This window comes from Nanorana parkeri, unplaced genomic scaffold (assembly GCF_000935625.1).
Source record: "Nanorana parkeri isolate BGI_ZX_2015 unplaced genomic scaffold, ASM93562v1 scaffold42, whole genome shotgun sequence".
Classification (NCBI taxonomy): domain Eukaryota; kingdom Metazoa; phylum Chordata; class Amphibia; order Anura; family Dicroglossidae; genus Nanorana; species Nanorana parkeri.
The window spans coordinates 2,749,819-2,772,757 of NW_017306310.1; the positions used below are offsets into that span (position 1 = coordinate 2,749,819).

The 22,939-nt window shown below is 40.8% G+C and overlaps 1 protein-coding gene across 1 annotated transcript in view; it reads left to right on the forward strand.

Moving 5' to 3' along the window:
- The first annotated feature begins 15,366 nt into the window (after nucleotides 1–15,366).
- HAPLN3 (hyaluronan and proteoglycan link protein 3) overlaps nucleotides 15,367–22,939 on the forward strand; it is a 32,480-nt gene continuing 24,907 nt past the window's right edge. Inside the window, exon 1 of the mRNA XM_018571643.1 lies at nucleotides 15,367–15,533. The gene's annotated coding sequence lies outside the window, so the exon portion shown is untranslated. The remainder of the gene's footprint in view (nucleotides 15,534–22,939) is intronic.

Consider the following 22,939-nt stretch of genomic DNA (forward strand, 5'->3'; position numbering starts at 1 on the left):
TAATAATAATAATTACAACCAATTATATTATTTAGTCTGGGTTCTGTTTTAGACAGTTGGAACCAGGGTACACCAAACTTCAATGGTACTGCTGAGGAGGAGAGGGAACATACTGAATACAGGCAGTCTCCGGGTTACGGACGTCCGACTTACGGACAATCCATACTTACGAACGGGGTCCACAGTACTCCTAAATGTACCGGCAGCCACCGGTACATTTAGGAGAACTGTGGCTGCAGCGGCCTGTGTCCCTTCAAATCCCCGCTGTTCTCCCCGCCTGTGTTGGCGGAGACAGCGGGGACACAGACCGCTGCATTGCTCCGCTGCGCCCGTACCTCAGTTGCTGTCTTCCCCTGGTCCGTCGGCTTCTCCGTTCCCCCGTCCGGCTGTGGCACCTCTGTCCCGCCCCCCTGCCTCATCTTCTTCAGCAGACTGGGAGCCATACCCAGCCTGCTATTGGATATTGTAAAATGCAATAGCCAATAGCAAGCTGGCTATTGCACCCGCCCACTGCCTGCTGTCAAGCATGGGAGAACCTGATAGAGAACTTTCTCCTTCAGGCCCTTCCTCTGCTGATTGACAGCAGGCAGTGAGCAGATGCAATAGCCAGCCTGCTATTGACTATTGCAATTTGAAATATCCAATAGCAGGCTGGCTATTGCTCCCAGCACTAAAATAAAAATAAAAAAAATTAAATTAAAAAGACAGAAAAATGTAAAAAAAAGTAAAAAAAAAAGTTACATTAATAAAAATGAAAAATGCAAACAAATAACAAAAATAAAGTTTATGAAATAAAATTAAAAATAGAAAAAAACTTTTTTAAATAAAACATGTTTTAATTATTATTATTATTATACAGGATTTATATAGCGCCAAAAGTTTGCACAGCGCTTTACAATATAAGGAAGACATTACAGTCACAATACAATTTAAGACAAGATGGTAAGGAGGGCCCTGCCCGTGAGGGCTTACAATCTAAAAGGGAGGGGCAAGTGATACATGAGGAGGTAGCTGTGCGGGGGTGATTGTTTGAGAAAGTGATTGTTCAGTGGTTAGGTTGAGGTGGGATAGGCTAATTACATTATAATCTTCTGAACAACAGGAACAGACAGCAAAACAAATGTGACCCTTCCCTATGCTATCCAAAACGAAAAAAATGTTTTTTTGGCTGGAGTTACACTTAAAAAATGTACCTGTTCCGACTACAAATTCAACTTAAGTACAAACCTAAAGTCCCTATCTTGTATGTAACCCGGGGACTGCCTGTAGATCTTTATGAACAGATTAGTAGTTCTTGCCACTGACTGGACTAACCCTATACTGGGTAAGTGTGAGGGTCACAGTTTAGGTAAATTAGTTTCGGCGGCCGATATATTGGTGCATCCCTAATAATAATAATTGCAACCAAATATATTATTTAGTCTGGGTTCTGTTTAAGACAGTTGGAACCAGGGTACACCAAACTTCAATGGTACTGCTGAGGAGTAGAGGGAACATACAGAATATATATTTATGATCAGATTAGTATTTCTTGCCACTGACTGGACTAACCCTATACTGGGTAAGTGTGAGGGTCACAGTTTAGATAAATTAGTTAAAATTTTAGGACTAAGGATAGGTTTTACAGGAGAGTAGGAGAGTAGTTGAGTGTGGGGGTTGGGTGGGGTGGGGGGTTATGTGTAAAGCTGGCCATACACCTATAGATTTTTGATCGGAAATTTTCGTTGCTGCCAAGAACCATTGTTCGATTCTAGCTCAAATAGCCCATCGAGCACAGTCCAAAGTCAATTTCGATAACCGTTCGTTAGCACCAACTAGCCAAATTTTTTGTAGATCAACAGAACAGTTTTTCGTTTGTACATGTGCAATGTTCTTGCTGCGATTTTTTTTGTACAAAAATATCACTAATCCATTGATTTTCATTCGATTCGAAAAACGTTTTCCAGTCTTACCCTTTAAGAAAATTCGAGTGGGATTACAGTAACAAAATCGTTGGTGTCAACTGTTTGATTATCATCCGAAAGAGGATCGAAGAGTGCATGGGCTCCTTTAGGATCACTTTAAGGATTAAGCTTTAGGGTACGAATTAAGTGTTGGTAGTTATGCATTAAAGCGTGCAACCTTCTTCTGTTTTCTCTCCTTTGGTCAACTTTAAAAAAAAAGTTATTTATTATATCTGTTCAAAAAATGCAAAAAACTGCCAAATCTGCTGGATATCTTATCAGATGATAACGCCCTGTGCTTTCTGCCTGTGCTGCACCTTGTCATCAGTTCTTCTTACTACAAAACACCTAAAAATGTTAGGGTGAACTTGCAACACAGGGACAATTAGGGATTAATAAAATAATGTACTGTCAGTTATCTGCCAGCCAGGATGGATCTAAATAAGTGACAAACTATGCAGTCAATGCCACAAAACTTAATTTACCCTGTATAATACATTTTCACAGTCAGCAGTGTCAAATGCTGCTGAAAGATCTAAACTGATTAAGATGAAACATTTGCCCCTTTCTTTCATGTCACAATTCCTTGAAATTATCCCTAATATGCTGCCAGTGACATCTGCCAAGAATAAAACAGATATAAAATGGGTGTAGGACATGGAGGCAGACTGTCATTTTGTTTCCAAACATTGCTTGCTTGCATTGCCCAACTGTCCATGTTTCTGCAATGGGGGAGAGGGTGCTGACACCGCTGCTGCTACTCTTATCCCAGGGGAAGCAGGAGTAGATAAATGCTGGTAACCACAGAGATAACATTGACCGATCTGACCGCAACTGACTAGATCTAATGCCAGTTATATGCTGTAGTTACCAAATCATCTCAGAATATATATTCCTGTTCACAGCTTGAATAGAATTTGTATCTTTTTTTGAAAGTGAAGAGTTCCTGTGTAAGGCTCAAGAATTTTTTTTTTGTTCATTACTCCTCTACAATCATCAAACCCATTATATACCATGTTTGTACTATAGTGAGCAAACGGTTATTTTGCTTTGCCTTGCTAAGTGCTATTACTAGCGAGTGACTGCTCCAGTAAATGGCCTGCTAACAGGCAGGGGGTCTTTTATAAACCTCCTGTGTGTTCCTCAGCAGGATCTTCCCCTGTCTTGATGGCAGGTGATGGAGGTTCACAAAGAATGCAATTCCCAGCAAGTGATTAAACAGAGTGTAGAGCAGCTGGACTTGGTGTCTGTCAAACTCAAGTCCAGGGAGTGAAAAATGACAAGGTACACAACAGTTTGCACTAAGACACAACAAAGGAAAGGAAGAGAAAGCCTCGGGTGATGCCGTCAGAAGAAACATCTTCATCTTCAAAGCAACAGGAATAACAAGCATAATACTGAGATAAATACTGGAGAGTTTTTAATGTGTACATGTAGACTTTACTGCAGGAAGCAGTGGAAATAAAATGATGCAAAACTACCAAATAAACAGATGACCTAATACATGTGTAACCACTTCAAATACTCCAGGAAATACATAACACCTTGATCAATAGTCTTGTGCAGGTTACTACCACATCCTTATCTTTCTGCTTGACTGAACATATATTACTTATATATGTGGCTTGATTGATTTTAGTGCTTGTTTTCTTTTCTTCCTGGCAGGTTTCCTTTCAGGTATCCACAAACATAACATAGTCATCTTTTAAAAGGCATTTTCATACTGTAGCTGGACAGCTCATGTCTGTTAGTAGCTCACCGTAAGAATTTTGCAATGACTTTTAAAGGAGAAATCAATGTATAACATATGTATGTATTATTTTACTCATTTGTACAGTGCTGTCACTGTCACGCTGTAAACTGTGATTATGTTATTAATTTATATATATAACAAATTGTGCAGCACTTTACAACATATAAAGAAATATTCTAATCATTCTCCGGTGCAAAGGAGTATACCATCTATCTAATGTCCCTAGAACAACCATATATATACTCTAAGGATGAATTATTTGAACATCCAACCCACTGGTATTCTTTTGGATTATTTGAGGAAACCAGAGCACAGATAGCAAAATGTTTATAGGGCCTTGTCTCTTCTACAAATCATTAAAGGCAACTCTACTACTGACACCGATGCTATTATATAACAACTAACTGCAGTATAAATGCACGGCAGTCTGATAATAGTGATTGAATTGTGATATGTTCATTTTTGCAGATTTATTTGATAGATGTTGAATAGAGTAAAACACAACCAGACAGCACGAAACCATATGATCTGCTGTGGTCCATAACAGTCACATTGTCTGCTGTGGCTGTGGTTATATCCTTGTTTGCTTGTATCACTTTGTAGCTGTAAAAATGCAAAGCTTAGAAAAATTTCTAACTGGCCACTAAGCCTCTTCATCTGATACCTTTTCTAAACTGATGCGGGCATCATAATGCAAAGATTATGAATACCAGACATCCTAGCCCTAGTTATCACTGTCACTACAATAAGTGGGACAATTGGGCTTTATTTAAGGGTCAGCTGTATGTGTTTTTCACCCAAAATGATTCATGGTCGGCAACCATTGGGCAAGGATGGACTGTGTAGGGCTTCCATAAAATGCAAAAACTATTGTTTAGAATTGTTAGAAACACTAGTTCCTATACAGAGATATTTTCCAACCTTCTGGGAAACCTTTGTGTAAGTGAGCTCTGATCATGCTCTTCTTCTCTGCGCACAGCAAATGGCATTTATTTACCCATCAGTGCAGTTTGAAGGCACATTGGGACAGGCAACGGCAGTGCAGCCTGAGTTAGCAGACTTGCAGACGTCCCATTTCCTTGCCTTCTTGGTCCTACAAAAGCATATAAATGTATGTATATCATTGCCCATGTTTTAGCCCTTAAACTTAAAGTTCATTTGGACATGGGCTTTCAAGCTGTATTTTGAGTAATGAAAAGTTATATGGCTGTAAGTAGTCATTCCAAAATAACCCCCTTACTTTTTATTTGCTCATGGTTCTACAGGACTCCATACAGCCCTGGTATGCTGATATATAGCTAGTAAATGTATACCCCAATTATAAGTGTGGAACAGCTTGGTAATTGCCATCCAAATCCTTTATGCCCCCAGGTAGGCAATGGTAAGATGACAGAAAAGTGCCTACATTCCCCAGCACCTCAATAATACTCCCCTATCGGATTGCCCACTGCAGATATGTACTTTATGATCAGATGCCTTGCCCAGCCCTTTTGTGGTTTGATTTGAACAGTAATGTGCCACACAGGAAGCCCCTTTTAAACGTAATTTGTGCTTTGTGAAGCAATTATTAATAATATGTCACAACAAATCCTTGTTTAACTCCTACTGATTTGTACACATATGGGTGGCAGCACAGTGGTGGGCTGTAATGCCATGCTGTCACATAAATGCATACAGACAGCGTCACTGTTTGATGCTGTGAGCGCACTCAATCGAGCGCCCCCAGCACTGTGTTGAGCTGTCACTGACAGGTCCCAGACAATGTTTACGTTTAGGTGCCAGTAGGACAGGCTCCCGATCACAGGGCCACTGTGAGAGCCAATCATACCTCCAGCATTTAGATGTTCTTAAAAGACATGCTCCCAGCAGTGGTAAGGGGTGCACTATTAATCCTCTACTAAAAATTTTAGATTTGGCCTGGAGTTCACCTTTAAATAGAAAAGGGCCTGATTTCACCAACACAAAGTAGACATGGGGATTTTTCTACCAAAAAAGTATATGTAAAGCCCAAACTTTTCATTTTGGGTAGAGTAGGGGAAGATTAAAACATTTTTTTTGCCATCTGTGTTTCATTATGGAGATTTCCCTTTCATTCTTGTCCTGTAGACTCAATAAGAAGTGGATAGCTTTCCAATGTGAGGGGAAACTCCAATCTCAGATCAGTGTCCCCATTGGAAGAATTCCCCTCTATTCCTTTTCTGGCAGCATGAATTAACCTGACTTTCTTTCCAGGTGACATTGGTTATCAAGACAATTAAAAAGACTGAATCTTACCAATGAAGACACAGCCAACAAAAAAAACACCAGACTGTGGTTCAAACCCCTTGCCACTCTATCAAAATCTTAAAAAAAACTTTTTGCCTTCAGTTATACAACAGACATGTTTAATTAAAACTGGAGATATAATATTGAGGGCAAAAGTGGAGTTGTCACCAATAGCCAACATAGTGGTAGGTCTTGATACACCTAGGCCCTCGTGCAAGATATAAACCAGGGTCCTTGACATTTGGTATTGTACCCCTGTTCCAAACTTAATGTCCCCAACCTCCTGTACCTAAAACCTTCCAAACCTTAAAATTCCTCCTGTGCACCTAATTTTTATGACTCCTATTACTCCCTTGCACAGTATGACCCTTCAAGGGAAGGTGTCCTCCTCAATTATCTGTAATCTGAAAGCTCAATTATCTGAGCTCTTGGCAAGTATAGTGTACATTCAGTTGACTGACAGCTGTGGTGACCAGTTAGAGTGCATCCAATCAGTGCAGTGACTTGCTCTGAGGATACATTTAAGGAATTTCATGCCCAGTCGTTCAAGGTGATGGAAAGGTTGTTTCCATGTGGGTAGGTAGACCCTATGGACCCCACAGTCCCAGGGACACAGTTGCAATTGCATAACATTATTGCATAAAGGCCCTCATTTATTTAAATGGATTTGTTTCAGCTTATGTACTGGCAGCGGTGACTGACTCAAGCCTTCACTACTTCCTTTTGATAAACAGCAGAATAACAAAGAACACTACAGACTGGATAATATATCATTTCTCTCTTGATGTCCGCATTATCCTTCTTGGATCTTCATGTACCACATTTCTGGGCAACAGAAGGTGTCATTGTCTGCAAAACAAACCAGAGTCACTGAACAAATCAAAAAGGTTTTTAGAGATAGAAGGAGTCAGACACTGCGGCTATAAAAGACATGAATAAAGTTATGCAATGCCAAAAGAGAACAACACACAGCATGGACATTTGTAACACAAAGGATCAATAACATATTTCAATGTCTCCTGATACACGATAGGACATGCCACTTATTTTCAAGTGAGTGCTTTAGCTTAGAAGATTGTTTCAAAGAAACCTATCCTGAGAGAAATTCAGGGGATGTTATTTTGGTTTTTGAAAATGCTAGATACCTGTCTGCCTCTAGTTCCAATTTCTTCTGAGACACTGACCCAGAACACATAAAGTAATTGGCTCACATGACAGCCAGACAATGTGCATTTTCAGATGAAGGGGTCAACAGTGGTTGGAGCAGGGGCGGACTGACTGGCAACAAGGGCGCCGTGCAACCGACACAGCTCGTCCTGGGGAAGGCTTCTCTCCACCTCACAGCTGAGCTGGCCATCCGCCACTTCAGGAAGGGGGCGCAGGAGGGAGCGCTGCCTGCTGTCAGGATGGCCGAGCGGTGAGTAGGAGAGAAGCTGCATACACTTTATTTGTATAGACTCTATTGTAGTTTGACATTTATTGTTTACCTTCTGTTGTTTTATTTGATAAGTATACTTATATTGCGCCGACAAGTTTAATACCTTTGAATAAAAGTTTTATTTTTTTTAATATGTTTCTTTGCGGCTTAACAAAATAGGAGTCTTTAAATGGTGCGGATATTGGGGAAAATGGGTGTGGTTATGGGGGGGTGGCCACTAAAGGGTGTGGTCACTGAGGGGTGTGGTTACTGAGGGGTGCTGTAAAGCTTTCTCGCACAGGGCGCCTAAAGGCCTAAGGCCGGCCCTGGGACCTGTGACCAGGCCTGCCGATAGGGGTGTACAGGCAGCTGCCCTGTACCAGGCGGGCCCCATCAAGTGAGCGTGTGAGCGGGGACCGAACCCAGCACGGGCTAGGGGAGTCTGCCTCCACACATCCTGTCAGCGCCGATACTAGGGGGGCATATAATATTATTCAGCCAGGGTGGACGATACCCCCCTCCCTCTGCAGGCATTGCCAGGGCACCTGAGGGCGCTGGGGAAGGGGGGCCTAGAAGGTCGGGCAGAGATTCAGCCGGGAGTGAGACGATACGACCGGAGGACGGAGGAGGCAAGCTGTCAGCAGGTATGAGGAGCTCTCCTGCACTCACAGCTTCTCCTATACACTATACATTCTGGCTGGGAGCAGCGTGGGGAGGGGGGATTCTTCTCCCTGTCTCAGCCTTCTCCTCTCTTCCTTCCCTGGCTTCTTGAACTATGAGCGGGCTGCATAGAAATGCTGTGTGTGCGTGCCCTGTATTGTGTGTACTGTATTGCGTGTGTATTGTGTGTACTGTATTGTGTGTGTATTCTGTGTGTATTGCGTGTGTATTGTGTGTACTGTATGTGTATTGTGTGTGTGCTGTGTGTGTATTATGTGTTGTGTGTGTATGCGTATTAAGTGTTGTGTGTGTGTATTAAGCCTCATTCACACTGGGAGCACACGCCCATGCAGCGTGCACACCTGTAAACAGTTGATCCCAGGAGGGAGAGGTGCTGCGTGTGATTGCGCGCAGCAGCCTGTTCTCCTCTATGGGAAGACACGGCTGTACGGTGTCATCCGTGTCTGATGGACCCTCTCTGCGTCCAAGTGCGGAGCTCCCGTACCCGCATAGATGTGAAGACCGGGTGTCCGTATGACACCGTACAGCTGTGTTCTCCCATAGGGAAGAACAGGCTGCTGCATGCAACCACATGCAGCACCTGTCCCTCCCGGGACCGCTGTTTACAGGCGTGCACGCCACATGGACATGCATGCCCAGTGTGAGTGAGGACATGTATGCCCTTATGTGTTATGTGTGTGTTTTGTGTGTTGGTTCTGGTCTGAGGTTTGCCGTACGTTGGTTTTGGTCTGAGGTTTGCCGTACGTTGGTTTTGGACTGAGGTTTGCTGTACGTTGATTTGTACAGTGATCATTCCTAAATTGTAGAGGATCTTCAGGGGTGGGCAAACTCTGGCTCCGTAACTGTGGTGGAGCTCCAAGACCCATGATGCATTGCAAGACTTTTGCATATACATGACGCCCACAGCCAGATGCATGATGGGATTTGTAGTTTTACCACAGCTAGATGAATGAAATTTGCCCACCCCTTGTAATAATGCATTGGGTGGATTTTATATGGGTGAAGCCCAAAGGGGCCCCATAATCTCTTATTGCACAGGGGCCCCATATGTTGTCAGTCTGCCCCTGGGTTGGAGGATGGCTTTAGCATCTTTTTTAAAAGGCCGGATAGCCAATGAATCCCCTTAATGCGAACTGAATGCATATATACTGTGGAGTGGTCCTTATGCTGTGCTGCCACATACAGTATATGCGTATCTGTTTTTGTGCAGGGAGCACACTCAATAGTACACACCCAGAACTTTGACCAAGCTGTCAGTGACATTGACACTGGTCTAAGTAATAAGGAACCAGTAGGATGAGCTCCCAATCATGTGATCACTGGGACAGCCAATTACAGTGATCAGGGAAGCCCACGAAGACAAAATGCGCACTACTGTTTTTGGGCCCTACTTGCAAACAACAAATAATGCTCACACATGTGGTATCCCCATGCATGCCAGACATAGGAGAATGTATTTTGGCTTGTTATTGATGGTGACTCATGGCAAACACAATATACAACTAAAGTTTAAACATGATTTTTCATTTCTATTTTGGGTCAGTTTAATCAGGAGATATCCATTAAATTTACTACCAAATAAAGGCCCATTTTTTCTGAACAAAACAAGGCGTAATTCACCTGGATACAATTATGTACAGTTTTACAAACTCATGCTGAAGGTGCAAAGTTGGGTTCAGGCGTCAAGGTTTGTTCTCTAAATGAACAACTCCCGGGATCCGTAGTGCATACATTTTCCCTTCTCAAGACTCGACCAGCCATTACCGATTAATGAATTGTGGCAGCCTGCCTGTAGGAAAGGTTAGTATGAGTGAGATGGACAACATTATCTATTGTTTTTTATTTAGTGTTTGGGCTAGTGACAGTAAAACATTATTTCAGTCATTTGTTACATTTTAACATTTTCAAATACAATTGTTTATATTTTTTTTTATACTTTTTGCAACTCCGATCTTCATTTATAACTACTTTACCCTGTACCCTTCAGTGGGCCAGAATTCTTTGCATGTTTTCATATAGTTATAGATTGTTGAGTCTAGCAAACATTCACTTCATTTGAAGTGGGAAAGGGTTTTAATTCCTATAAGTGTCCGTGTCTCTGGATGAGTATATATACTTTTTCTGTTAAGGTTTGTTTTACCTTCATCATTAAGAGGCTATCCTTACAATCAGTTTTGGACCTAATTTCCAAAAAGATTAATTCCTCTGAATTCACCTCAAATATTCAAGGTGTATGCAAACCCAATCACTAATATCTCATATACACTCTAACACAAGGGTAGGCAACCTCATTACTCCACCTTCACTCCACTCCAGGTAAAATAAATCACTGGCATTGAAGAGTAAACAAATGAAATGCATGCTTTTGGCCCCGGGCATTACCCTTTCTCATGTATAAGAAACCTTAATTTATTATATAGACTAGTTGTGGAATGCTATGTTACTGGTCACCATGGAAGCCACCTGTCATCATGAAGGTCCCTAATATACTGAATTATCTCAGAGAACACCATATGGAAATTAGAGCATTTAAAGTGGCAGTGTTTGCATTTAGGTTTAGCCCTGACCAAAATGTAAATTGTCTCAGCAATTTCCGGTTTTAATGAAAGCCCATTTTCACCGTTGCGGAAGTATTTAAAAAAAAAAAAAACATAGGTCAGCAATGTACACCAAGTAAACAGTACATGAAGCAGGCATATGCAGTTGATGTTTATGAACACAGAAACATAAGTCTTTTCTAAGTTTTCCTCTTCATATCCTCATGGCAATGGCTGCCTTTGTGGTCTGTGTAAATTACAATTGAGATCTCTTAGAGCTCTCCATCCCCATTTATTAGTCTGTATAGTGGCAACCACCCCAGACAGTGTATTGTTTGTAAAGGCAGAGCTGGTGTTTAGTGATCGTGTTACAAAGAATCACAGGGAGGGGGGCAGCTGTTTACAGCCTGCTTTACAATTCTCCCCAATGTCAGACTTAATTTCCTGTGGAGAGAATTTGAATTTCAAGGATTTAGTCCTAATAAAAAGTTTATAAAAAAATGAAGAAAGCCTGCAATGTGAGTCATGAAAATGTGCACACATATACACCATCACTGCAACTCTACATTACCACAATAAATGCTAATCACTTACAACGGTGGAAATGGGCTTTAAGGTTGGCTTAGACAAAGTGACAGTTTTTGTGTGAAGATAAGCAAATGTAATGAAAGAGAAAGAGTTTAGTTATTTTTTAAATTAGTAGAATTTTGTAGGTACGGGAACTACGGCATATGTGTGCAGCATCTACAGTGAATAGACACAGGTTCTGTTTAATCATCCCCCTTTAAACCACTCCCACTGTTAGGCGCAATCTTGTCACCCATCAATCGCCCATTCTATCCCAGGGTGTCCCAGATCTTTCATAATCCTTGATAACCCCATGTCTCTATTACAGGCACCGATTTAATGTTATACACTGCAGACTGCAGTAATAGCAAGTTCTTTCTGTCCCTAACTTTTCTAGAGTGACAATTGCTGTTGTTGATTTTCATTGACCTAGGTTGACCATAAATGGTCCAATTCTGCCCTTATACAGGATGCTTGGGTGAGGAATGGCCCCTCTAATGGTAACCATGGGCACTTACCATATAGGAAATGAGTATTGTAACTCATCGAAATCTCTTCAAGACCTGCTCAATCTTTACCTCTTTTCTTCCCCCCTCGTCTTCTGGCCATATACTCGGCATTTTTTTTCTAATTTTCAGTTCCGTGGGCCTTGTGGGCCCCTATCCATGGTAAGCTCCCCTGTTGAGCTGTTAACTGTCAGAATACCCAAACAGTGACTACAGCTATGCCTGTAGTCAGTGTTCGGCTGATAATTTTTGGCTTGGCTCTTTCAACAAAAGTCGATAGAAAAATGGGCTTTTGTCAAACGTAGTGGTGTCGACAGGGCCACCCATAGCTTGAATTTTAGTAGGGTCGAAAAAAGGACATGGAAGAAATCTGAGCAGTGTAAGGCCAGCTTAGATCTCATCCACCAATTCATTTCATTGAATGAGTTACACAACTATCCCCAGTGGGTTCTGGCACTGCAAACAACAGACAGATGCCTTCATGCCATTTTTCTAGCTATCAATGCTAGCTGTATTCCTGTGATAGTCAGGAGCTGTATGAGGTTTCAAAGTCTGGAACGTCTGAAAACCTGTATGAAATTTTCAACTGAATCTTATTTGTTCCTCATTCATATTGTAGAGGTAAAAGTGTACATATGTTTGTATATATTGAGTGTGAACAATATTTTTTACTTTAAATGACACTAAACTAAGGAGTTAAATCTTAAAAATGCATTCAAGTACCTAAACTATTAACAAAATATCTTATCTGTGTATCTTATTTGTGTATCATTCAGCTGTAGATCCTCAAATCATCTCTGAATTGGTGCTGACACTGTCCTTCCTTCTGGAGGGTGCCTACATTTGTTCCCCATGGTCCCTGCGTGTGTTGTAAAGTAGACATTGCTCCAAGATCGCTCCTGTGATGGACTACAATCTCAATACAAATTACTAAACTAAACATGACATTATAGTCCATCACAGGAACGAGTTTGGAGTCCTTATTGCATTAAAGTTTGATGCTTTGACATTTGGCCAGTAGAATTATTGGAGAGAATTGACAGAGTCAGCTTGCCTGGGAAATCATAGTCTCTAAATAACTTCTGCACCAAATGGGAAGGGGAATTCTAGTTTTAAAAACTTATATTAAAGTTTATAAATAGACTTGTATTCTGCTAACACTCAGTATGGTTTCAAATAGGCATAGTGTATGTGTATATATATATATATAACTAACAGGTCCATCCAACACACAACATGATGGCTCAACTCCACTAAAGTAATCAATAGTATCAACTAGAGATAAGCTCAGGTTCAGACAAAATGTGGTCCAAACCTGAGCTCCTCTGAACATGGAAGCTACATGGGTCTCCCACCCAATCAGCTGTGTGTCGGGGCATCCTCACCCTTCTGGTGGCCATAAACAAAGGGGTAGGATGCTTATGCTCACATAATTTACCTGATATGGCCACATTGCCATACTAGGTAATTGTCATTTACATAATATAGCCATGTAGTCATAAAAAGGTAAATGGTGTTACTGCATCCTGCCCTGCAGGGAATGCCCCGGCTGCAGCTGATTGGGCTTATTTTAGGAATGTCACACACTGAGATGCAAAATTATATTATTCTTTTATTAAAGGATTTGTAAAGTGCCAGCATATACTATCTTGCTATATCATCAGCATTGTAATAGGAATACATTCTATACTATACTACAACTTCCTGGATTCCCAGTGTGCTTTGCATCTCTTTCCCTGCTGCTTGATGTGATGCAATCTTCTCAAGGCATAACCCATTATGCATTGCTTCCAACAAGCAATAATAATGTTACATTACTCAGACAATGTTGCAGTTCAGAATGCAATGTTCTCTGAGAGTGGTGACACAAGAGAGTGCATATTTTCAGGGCAGAGTAAAATTGTGTTGCTGCATTGAAGAAGTACATCCTATGGGCATCTTCCATAAGTACATTTACAAACTTCAAGATCGATATGATTATTAGGAGTGGGACAGAACTTATGAAAAATTCAATAGAGAAATACATATTTATTTTCAGTTTTTCGCCATAGATAATCTTTAGTCCCCATTCACACAAAGGCGTCTCATGAATGTGCGTCAAACGTGCACAGATGCAGAACATGCTTGTGGTGCCACTACTAGTTACTGGAACCTCAAATGCAGCTGAGCAAACATATTTTTTCCTGTGAAAAGAAACATGGAATGCATAGAAGTGCCATCGCACTCCTGACCCATGCAAACCCGTGATCGTCGGGTAGGTGCTGCAGTGACTGAGGGTGGTGCCGCACGTAACCAAGAGAAGTCACTCTATATCTATCTTTATTGACATTGAATAGTCATATCATCACATTGAAAAGCAACGTTTGCCTAATGAAGGAACCGATTCATTTCGAAACGTTTGCTTTTCAATGTGATGATATAACTATCCAACATCCAGGGGCGTCACCAGGCTGGGTGTCACCCGGAGCGGCCACCGCGTGTAATTATGTCCCGTGCACTTCACTGCCGATGGCTATCTTGCTGATGGACGCCAGCAAAGAGAGCAGGGGACATTCATCTGGTGGGATAAGTTGGCGGGGTCCCTTTCTCTTGCATGCAGCTGTCAGGCTCTCGGTCCATGATCGAGTGTCTGACTTTTCAGACTGGGTGAGGTCAGGCATTTTGGGGTTACCCCCTCTGATGTTCGCACCCCTCCTTGGGACACCACCGCCAAGGTCAATAAAGACAGAATGGTAGAGCAAATTTTAGAGTGCCGGTGACTTCTTCAATTATTACTGGAAAAAAAGGTGGAACGCATGGTCGCAGAATTTGCGACATGCACGACTTTCCTGCATTTGGCCCGCGTCCCAGGGTTAGGGAAAATCAATGGGGATATGTGGCACTTGCAGGAAACAATTGCCTGCGAATGCGCGGGAATGTGCATCACTGTGACACGCTTTCACGCGACGCTCTGGTGTGAACAGGGACTTAAACAGCCAGCAGTAACACATTCTTATCTGACACGACTTGCGCTATGCAAGGCACTTTCCCAAAGGTCATTGGATTATACTATATACCTATAGATATCTGTAGATATCTATAGATATATAGATATATAGTGACTGTATATATTGGATATTAAGGAGTAAAGTGTGACCCCTCATTATAGGAGTATCCCTCTCGTATGGAGATCGTCCTCTGCTGATACAATTACCGGGTGATGTGTCCGCTATGTAGACAGCGAGTCTCCTCCAGCAATGACATCGCACTGTGACACTCAGCTCATGTCCTCATCCCATATGCCTTTACTCATCAGATCTGTAACACAGTCCAGGCAGGATTTCCCTACAGCTATAGAATTAGCATCCCATAAACACAAGAAGATGTAACAAGTCCTCTCCAATCCTCTCTACCAGTAAAAGACACAACAGGTGTCAGTTTAACTGGACATCTGCAATGCATCACCTCGATGTAAAGGAATGATCACTATGTTCTTGGTGGAATTAGCTGCTCACAAAATGCAGGCTGATTGCAGCAGGAAACGTGCATTGGTGAAAGTGTAGTGTTACACACAAAGAGGATGGTACAATGTGTGTGTTCTAATGGATGGATGGCTGTGGCCATTGGCACACTCCCAATCCCCACCTATCCATTAAGAATACGAGCTGCAAGGATGCAATCTCCCTGCCTGACTTGAAGGGGCTGTATTTGAAGGCTGACTCGGGGCTTGGCTTGCATGACGTCCTGTGCTTCTCCTCTGCCAATGAACAGTCATTAAGGCTGGAGCCCAAACATTTTACTACACAGCTCCAGAGCCCGTATGAGAGGAGGGTGTCTGCCCAGCCAGGATATACAAAGGATTGTCCTCAACAGGTTTAAGCAACTGTGAGTATATGATTTACTGCATGCTCAGACTCCTATTATCATCATCACCATCATCATCTCATCCTCCACCTCTATCTATACAGTCCAGATCTATTCTGTGGAATGCCTAAAAACTAGACAACCACAAGTTGCTACTTACAATGAACTAACAGCACCATGAATAACAAATCTGTGCCTCTAATTTGTTTCTCTAGCAAGGTACAGTTCTCCTATTGTAATGTTAATATTATCAAACAGGATTTATATAGCGCCAACAGCTTGAGCAGCGCTTTCCAAAATATGGAGTGACAGCACAGTTACAGTATAATGCCATACAAAAGGATTGGAAGTATTAGGATTACATTAGACAGAAAAGCTAATTGGTGGCAGTTTAATACTATTACCTTGGAAATTCTATATGAATTTGGAAAATGTATTTTATTATTATATAGAATTTATATAGCGCCAACAGTTTGTGCAGCGCTTTACGATATAAGGAAGACATTACAATCACAATACAATTCAAGACAAGTACATGTTATATGTACGGTTTAATCTGAATGCTGAAGTGCTTATCTAAAGGTTTATACAACAAACCACATCACTTTCCAATAGACAGGACTGATTGAATTGCACGGACTTCATTGCTGTGCCTTATTGAGAGTTGCATGCATTTTTTTGATGATTAGATCTGATTTCCCCTCTCAGCACTTTCAGATTATCAATTGTTTCCTGAGTACATTTCACATTGCTGTTCCAGATGTCAGTTTTGGGAGATGGGATATGTCACCCTCTACTGGTGTGACTCTGAAGGCATTTCCCCTCTTTCTGGAGGTGACCAGTTGTACCTAGACATTCAGCCTCTGGGGCTCTGCTGTCTTGGAACTACAAGATCCAGCATGGTTTATAAGAATGATGTGTCTTCTAGTTCCGCTATAGCTGTAGGGTCTCCAGGTTGTATTCCCCACAGTGTGATCAATCCCAATTGCAGAATACGCCTAAATGAGATGGGATTTCAGAATGAGACATTTTTCAAAAGTCTTGTCCTCTGGAAACACTTACTTTTATTATAGGTATGACAAATCCTTTATGCATGGTCATTTGGGGATCACAACTAATCATACAAAATAGCTGCAAGAGGCTTATGTTAACATTCTAATAAAAACACTTTTTCAGATGTGTAGCAAAACTTGAGTCAGTAACAATGTACAATTAGGAAATAAAAGAAAAAGAGGCAACAAAAAAACAACACTTGTTACACAAGTTGATCTGATATTGAAACATTTGTAAAGTCTTTCCATTTCCTATTTGTAAATCTGGCTAACATGTTAACATTGTTTTATTTTCTGATGCTTCAAAAAATAGCCATTATAGGAATAGTGATGATGCTTGAATTGTGGCATTACTCAATGTAGAATGAATAGGAAATCTGCCTAGGTGTGGATAATGTACAGTAACAATCCCTAATATACAGATAGTAAGAAATGTGCATTGCAGTTGGACAAGATAAAAGCTACATCCCTCTGTTCTAAGCTCATCATGCAAGCGATAATAGGATACACATGACAGAATTCCATATTCTTGTGGCTGCCTTTTCAGAAATTATGGGTAATTATAGGGAAGGAAACTCTGACCTTGATGTGTCAGTCCCCACCACTTAAAATTCCTTGGGAAATAGCTGTGCAGTAGAGCTGGTTATAGATTGCCATGCTTTATCTTGCACAGTTCCTCTTGGTATGCCATAGGTCAACATACCATTACAGATTATCCAGCATTATACAGTTAAGAAAGGATGGTGGGAAAGGTGGATGTATAGAGAGGAAAACCTCCTTAGTCAATATTCAAGCCATTATTTACCAATGTGCTAAGGTGTGCCAGAAGTCAGGGAATTACATCTATAGGGATGTTTAAACTGAGTGGGGGTGTGGAGTACAATATTACTGATAGTGGACATCTTTTACACCTCGGGTGAATTAACTTTTAGGTTTTTAAGGTTTAGCTCTTTATTTGTGTTGGGGGATTCTAATTCTTAGAGCAGAACCGCTGTTTGTTGCATGGTGTAAATATTAAACAGGCTTACCCTTTTCAGGAAGATAGTGGACAATGTCTACACATGCTCATTTAACTGTTATCAGCAGAGTTGTTCTTTGTAGAAGGCCTACAAATCAGCAGTTTTACCAGCACTAAGGTGACTACTGCTCAGCGCTGATTGGATTTCATTGGCGGAGTCAGGAATATATTGGGTTTCTGAGGGATCAGATGGTGACACTTGAAAAAGACTGAGCAGCATTGCTGTGTGCAGTCAATATCAGAGTCAATATCTGAGCTGCTTGTAGTGTTGCAAATACAGATGATTAGCAGGATGTTCTGGGCTGGATACCCCTTATGCTGAACAGAAAAGGAAGTGTTTAGAGTTTTCCTATCTAATCTCTGAAAGTAGAAAACCTCTTTTCTTTTCTTAATTCTCAATGAGCAAGGAGTTATTACTCTTGTTGTGTTATTAAGGCTAGGTTCACACCTAGGCGATTGAGCTGGTTAGCTGTTTTCGTTTGCATGACTGTGCTTTGAATGCATAGGGATATCCATGGGACCCAAACTGCGCGACAGTCCGCAAAGGTGTGCACAGCCCTATTGACTTCAATGCTAATCTGTGTTTTGCTCGATATCGCGCGGCTCAATCCACTCAGTATTATTATTATTTATTTTAGACAGGATTTATATAGCGCCAACAGTTTGTGCAGCGCTTTAGTAAATCGCCCAGGTGTGAACCTAACCTCACACTGGAGTTCTGCTGTCTATTCAGAACTTCCCAGTGAACGGAAAGCATAATTCCCTTCCTGGAGCTCCATAATTTTCCGTTGTGTATTTCCACCTAGAGCGCAAGTTGCTGGTAGAACATATTGTTTTGCATCCATAAATACCATAGATCTCTATGAGAACCATGGTTATTCACTGACTGGACTCAAGACTGCTAAGTAATGTAAGCATCAGTGGAACTGGGGTTTTACTGTTGTTTACTGGAGGCTCTAGGATGTGAGGACACTCTATCTTTAACGTATGAAGGCGTTCTAATCAAATTGAGGATTCCATTTTACTTAGAAATCTGATGAAATTAATACCATCTGATGACAATAGTCGATGAAATATGAAATGACCCTTTCAATGAACCTCTGTGCTTTTATACACTTTCTGGCTGCTGAAGACTGGCAGTAGCAGGGGCTTGCGTTGTGACTTCAATAGAATGTGTTTGTTCCATCCTGGAAAATGTTTTTAAATTCTGGTGGAAGCAAAGAAAGAACTTCTGCCCCTAGCCCACACACTTGCCAACTTTTGTTTTCATAGTGCTCTTTAAAATGATAACAGTAGTTTTTTAGGCTACTCTGAATATGAACTATACTTTCTACTACTGTACAAAGGCAAAAGGGACAGTATAGAGGAAAGATGAATGTAGCATTGCTGTTTAAGAGTGACAAAGTTCTGGGATGCCTATGGCATGAGATATCAATGGTAAAACCATCAACTGAATATTAAAATAAGGACTGGATGATTTCCTACAACTAATGATATCCACCATTGCTGTTACTAAGGAGAGCATGGTAATATTTTGATCCAGGTTATGGATCTGTCTACCGTATGGGGTCCGGAAGCATATTATCCCCCCTATGAGGAAAAGTTGGCCAGTTACCCACTAAGATTTATTTTGCCTTGCTCCAGACCAGTGAGAGGCTGACTCCAATGGCCATGTAACTTTCATAAATCAGAATGTGCTTCATATTGAACACTATATGTATATTGTGAACTTAAAGTAGATACAATAAATATTTCATATAACCTTTAAGTAGAAACATCAAAATATGCAACAGTTTAGCAAACAATGTTAGTTTATTTCGGTCAATGATCATCCAGCTAATGATCTGAAATGTTGTATATCTGTAGCAGTTTAGGTAGTTTAATGTGCTGATTTGTGATAGTTTGTAAGTAGCAAACATCTGATGTTAAAGATACGTAAGTAAACAAAAACTGTATGTGAAAAACAAGGGAAGACAAATAAATACATAATCTCAGAGGTAGAAGTGGGGGTATTCTGCCATTTGTACAGCTGTTGTGGTTTCTGCATAGGTCATTAGTAGCTATGTGGGTGGAGAGGTATAAGAAACCTGCTACAGTCATTTTTGGCTCACCTCATTTCCTATAATAAACTCTAATTACATTGATGTTGCTGTATACATTTTTTAACTTTAGCACACAAAAGACTTTATATTTACATATGAATTTAACTTTCTTTAATGAAAAAAGGGGCTTGAAGGTTAGCAAAGACAAAACCACTTGCTGCTAGTTTTTACTTCTGTACATAACAAAAGGGTAATATTGTAACACCTATTGTCAGCTGACTAGCAGTATTTCATCACACCAAGTTGTTTTCATACAAGGACCAAATATAAAAACATTGTGATGAATGTGTTCTGAGCAAATTAATCTGAAAAAGCACATCAGTTTATTTATACAGGCACTGACATTTTTGTTATCTTTGTGCTGTTGGAATAACAATACAGATGGCATTCTTTGCTACTTTTGCTGTCTGCCCAACATCACGCAGGAACAGGGTAATCATTGGGCCATTGGCTCTGTTGCATGATGACATGAAAGCTTGTATGTTGTTTTACTTGGGGCCATGCATTAATGATCACCTTTCAGGAGTTGCCTGGATAAATTTAAAGGTAAATTAGGACATATATTTAGCATATATTTAAACAATAAGTCCACCTTTTGCAAAAATTAAAGAAATGCATAATTAATAACATATAAAAAATATGCATTTCTTTAATATTTGCATTCAAGCCTGGAAAGCATTGCAATTGTGATCACTCAATCAGGGCTGCAAAGGTCAGGCTTCTGCACATTTTCAAACTGGCAGAGCTCATACAGAGATACAGGGGGAAATGTATCAAAACTGGAGCAGGCAAAATCTGGAGCAGATTTGCACTGCAACCAATCAATCAGCTTCTCTGTCTCATTTTCAAATCTTACCTGAGAAAACTGAAGAGAGATGGCGATTGGTTTCCATGGGCAACTGCTCCAGTTTCTGCCTGCTCAAGTTTTGGTAAATGACCTCCACAGAGTTTCAGTTAGGAGAGAAGGGGCGAAGGACGTCCAGCTGTTCTCCCTCTAGGTAGATGCGGGAATATAGGCAGTTCTACCTAGAGCGAGGACTGCTGGACGCCATATGAGGTGATTTAATGTAGTTTTAAGTCCAACTGTCCTTCCCCATCTCTCCTAACTGAAACTCCCTACCTCAATACGAGCTCTACCAGTTTAAAAATGTACAGAAGCCTGAGCTTTGCAGCTGTGATTGAGTGATCACAATTACCTTTAAAGATTTTTGTTTTTTTTGCTTTCTAAGCTACTACAGAGGGGGGTGGGGTCACATTCATGTTACTGTTCACATATGTCCTTTGATCTTACAGTGCAGTTACTGTGTTGTCTTCCCTACAAAATTTGCATAGAGTGCCACTCATGTCCTGTCAATTAGAATGAAGGTATGTATGCATTAATGCATTCCTGAATTAACGTGTACCACAGATGCTTCAAGACCTAATTTGGTAACCAGAAGATGTTCTTGCATGCAAAAAAGTCCCAAATGGAAATATTCAGGTGCATTTTGACCATCACGTAGTCGTAATTAGTTATGACAACTGCCTAGTCAACTTGCTGTGTAATAACAGCAGTGTATACGTGTAATATATACATACCTCTATACAGAAGAGAGGTAACTATTAAAAAGCAGTGGCACATAAAAGATTTAATTTAGGATTGTCTGACAGATTTTAATTTTTGAAAGACAATCCAATTCCTAAGGCTTTGGCCACATCAGTCCTGTGCATCATGGTAAATGCTTTTATACTAAACTGACAAATAATTGCTGAACCTTGTACATATTTATCATAATTTATATTAGGCTTATTGTATTGTATTCTTTTTAGTCTGTATTAAGGTGGGCGGGTATAGAAAAACATCACAAGAACATAGTTGGGCAATATTCTGTTCAAACTCTAAAAGGTCTCCCAGCAGAGGGCTGCCATGGGATGCAATTTAGATCACTTGCCTGGCACAGATGAAGCATGACATGCAAAGTACACCCTGACAACATAAGAGCATGTGCTAAGCTGATAAGCTCGTTACATACATACCAGCCCCTTTTTCAGGTTCATCTGAATATGGTTTGCATTAATTCATATACACACTTTCATGTACCATAATCTTATGCTAATTGGTTAAAGATACACAACTGCTGTTATGGAGACTGAACAGAACTTTAAACTGTGACTTATTCTTGTCTATACATATTGTCTCCCTGGGCTATTGCGTGGCCCGTATGCCTACAATTCAAAATGTGGAGCTTTTATTATACAGGGACCAGAAAGATCTATCAGATCTGGACCTATATTTTGCACTCTTTAAACTATAATTTCGCACTCTTAACCTGATAGCATTATGGCCAACTCTAGTGCAGGGTCCACTTTAGTTTATTACTAGTAAAGCAGAATGGATAGCGTGCAACATTAAAACGCCCAATGTTGCCCCTTGCAGCAAAACAAAATGTAGTAGGAATCTGTTTCCCACAGGACGAATTTGGGCAAGTATTTTTTGAATAGCTATCAAGTGATATTAAAGTGAAAAGGTTTTTAAGCTAATTCAAATACTGGTGAAATCACTTGCAATGGATGCTGCTCCTTGATGTTCAAAAGATTTAGTTTCCTGCAGAATCAGCTGGTCTTCTGAGCACTGACCCTGACATCCTGTTTTAGCGTGGCTTCTTTACCCTTGCAGGGTCCTATGGAGCCACCCTTGTGTGTGCTAGTAAGCTGTGTGTGTCTCCATAAACACACAAACACAGCAAGGCAAGCCACTCCACTCCCCCTGCTCCCCTCATCTCCTTCCTCCCTTCTCCAAGCTAGTAGATAGACACCTTCTGGAGACTGTTCTCCCCCTTGTGATCTTGTCCTGGACAAGAAGTTCAAGGAAGCTGAGCTAAGAGAGTTGCAGCTGTTTGGAAACACGATGACTGTAAGTGCTTGAGCAGAACATTTAACGATATACTTTGTTGAGTAATGTTTTGTCTGATCTGGATTCATTACTGGAAAAAAAAAGTTTGAGAGTTTAATATTACTTTAAGACTATTAACTTATTTAGTGCCAGTCAATGTAAAACTATGCTTGCTTGTATTTAAATAGGTAAATGAATGTGTCTTGTCCTAATGCAAGTCTATACTGTTATAGAATGAATCAGATGGTGTAATCCATGCCAGAAAAACATTCATTGGAGACCATGTTTGGAAGGGACATGTAAATTCCTATTTGTGCTGGAAATAATGTAGACACTTTCTCTTAGTGTTCAGTAGCCCCTAGGGTGAGTGGGAAGTGCAGCCA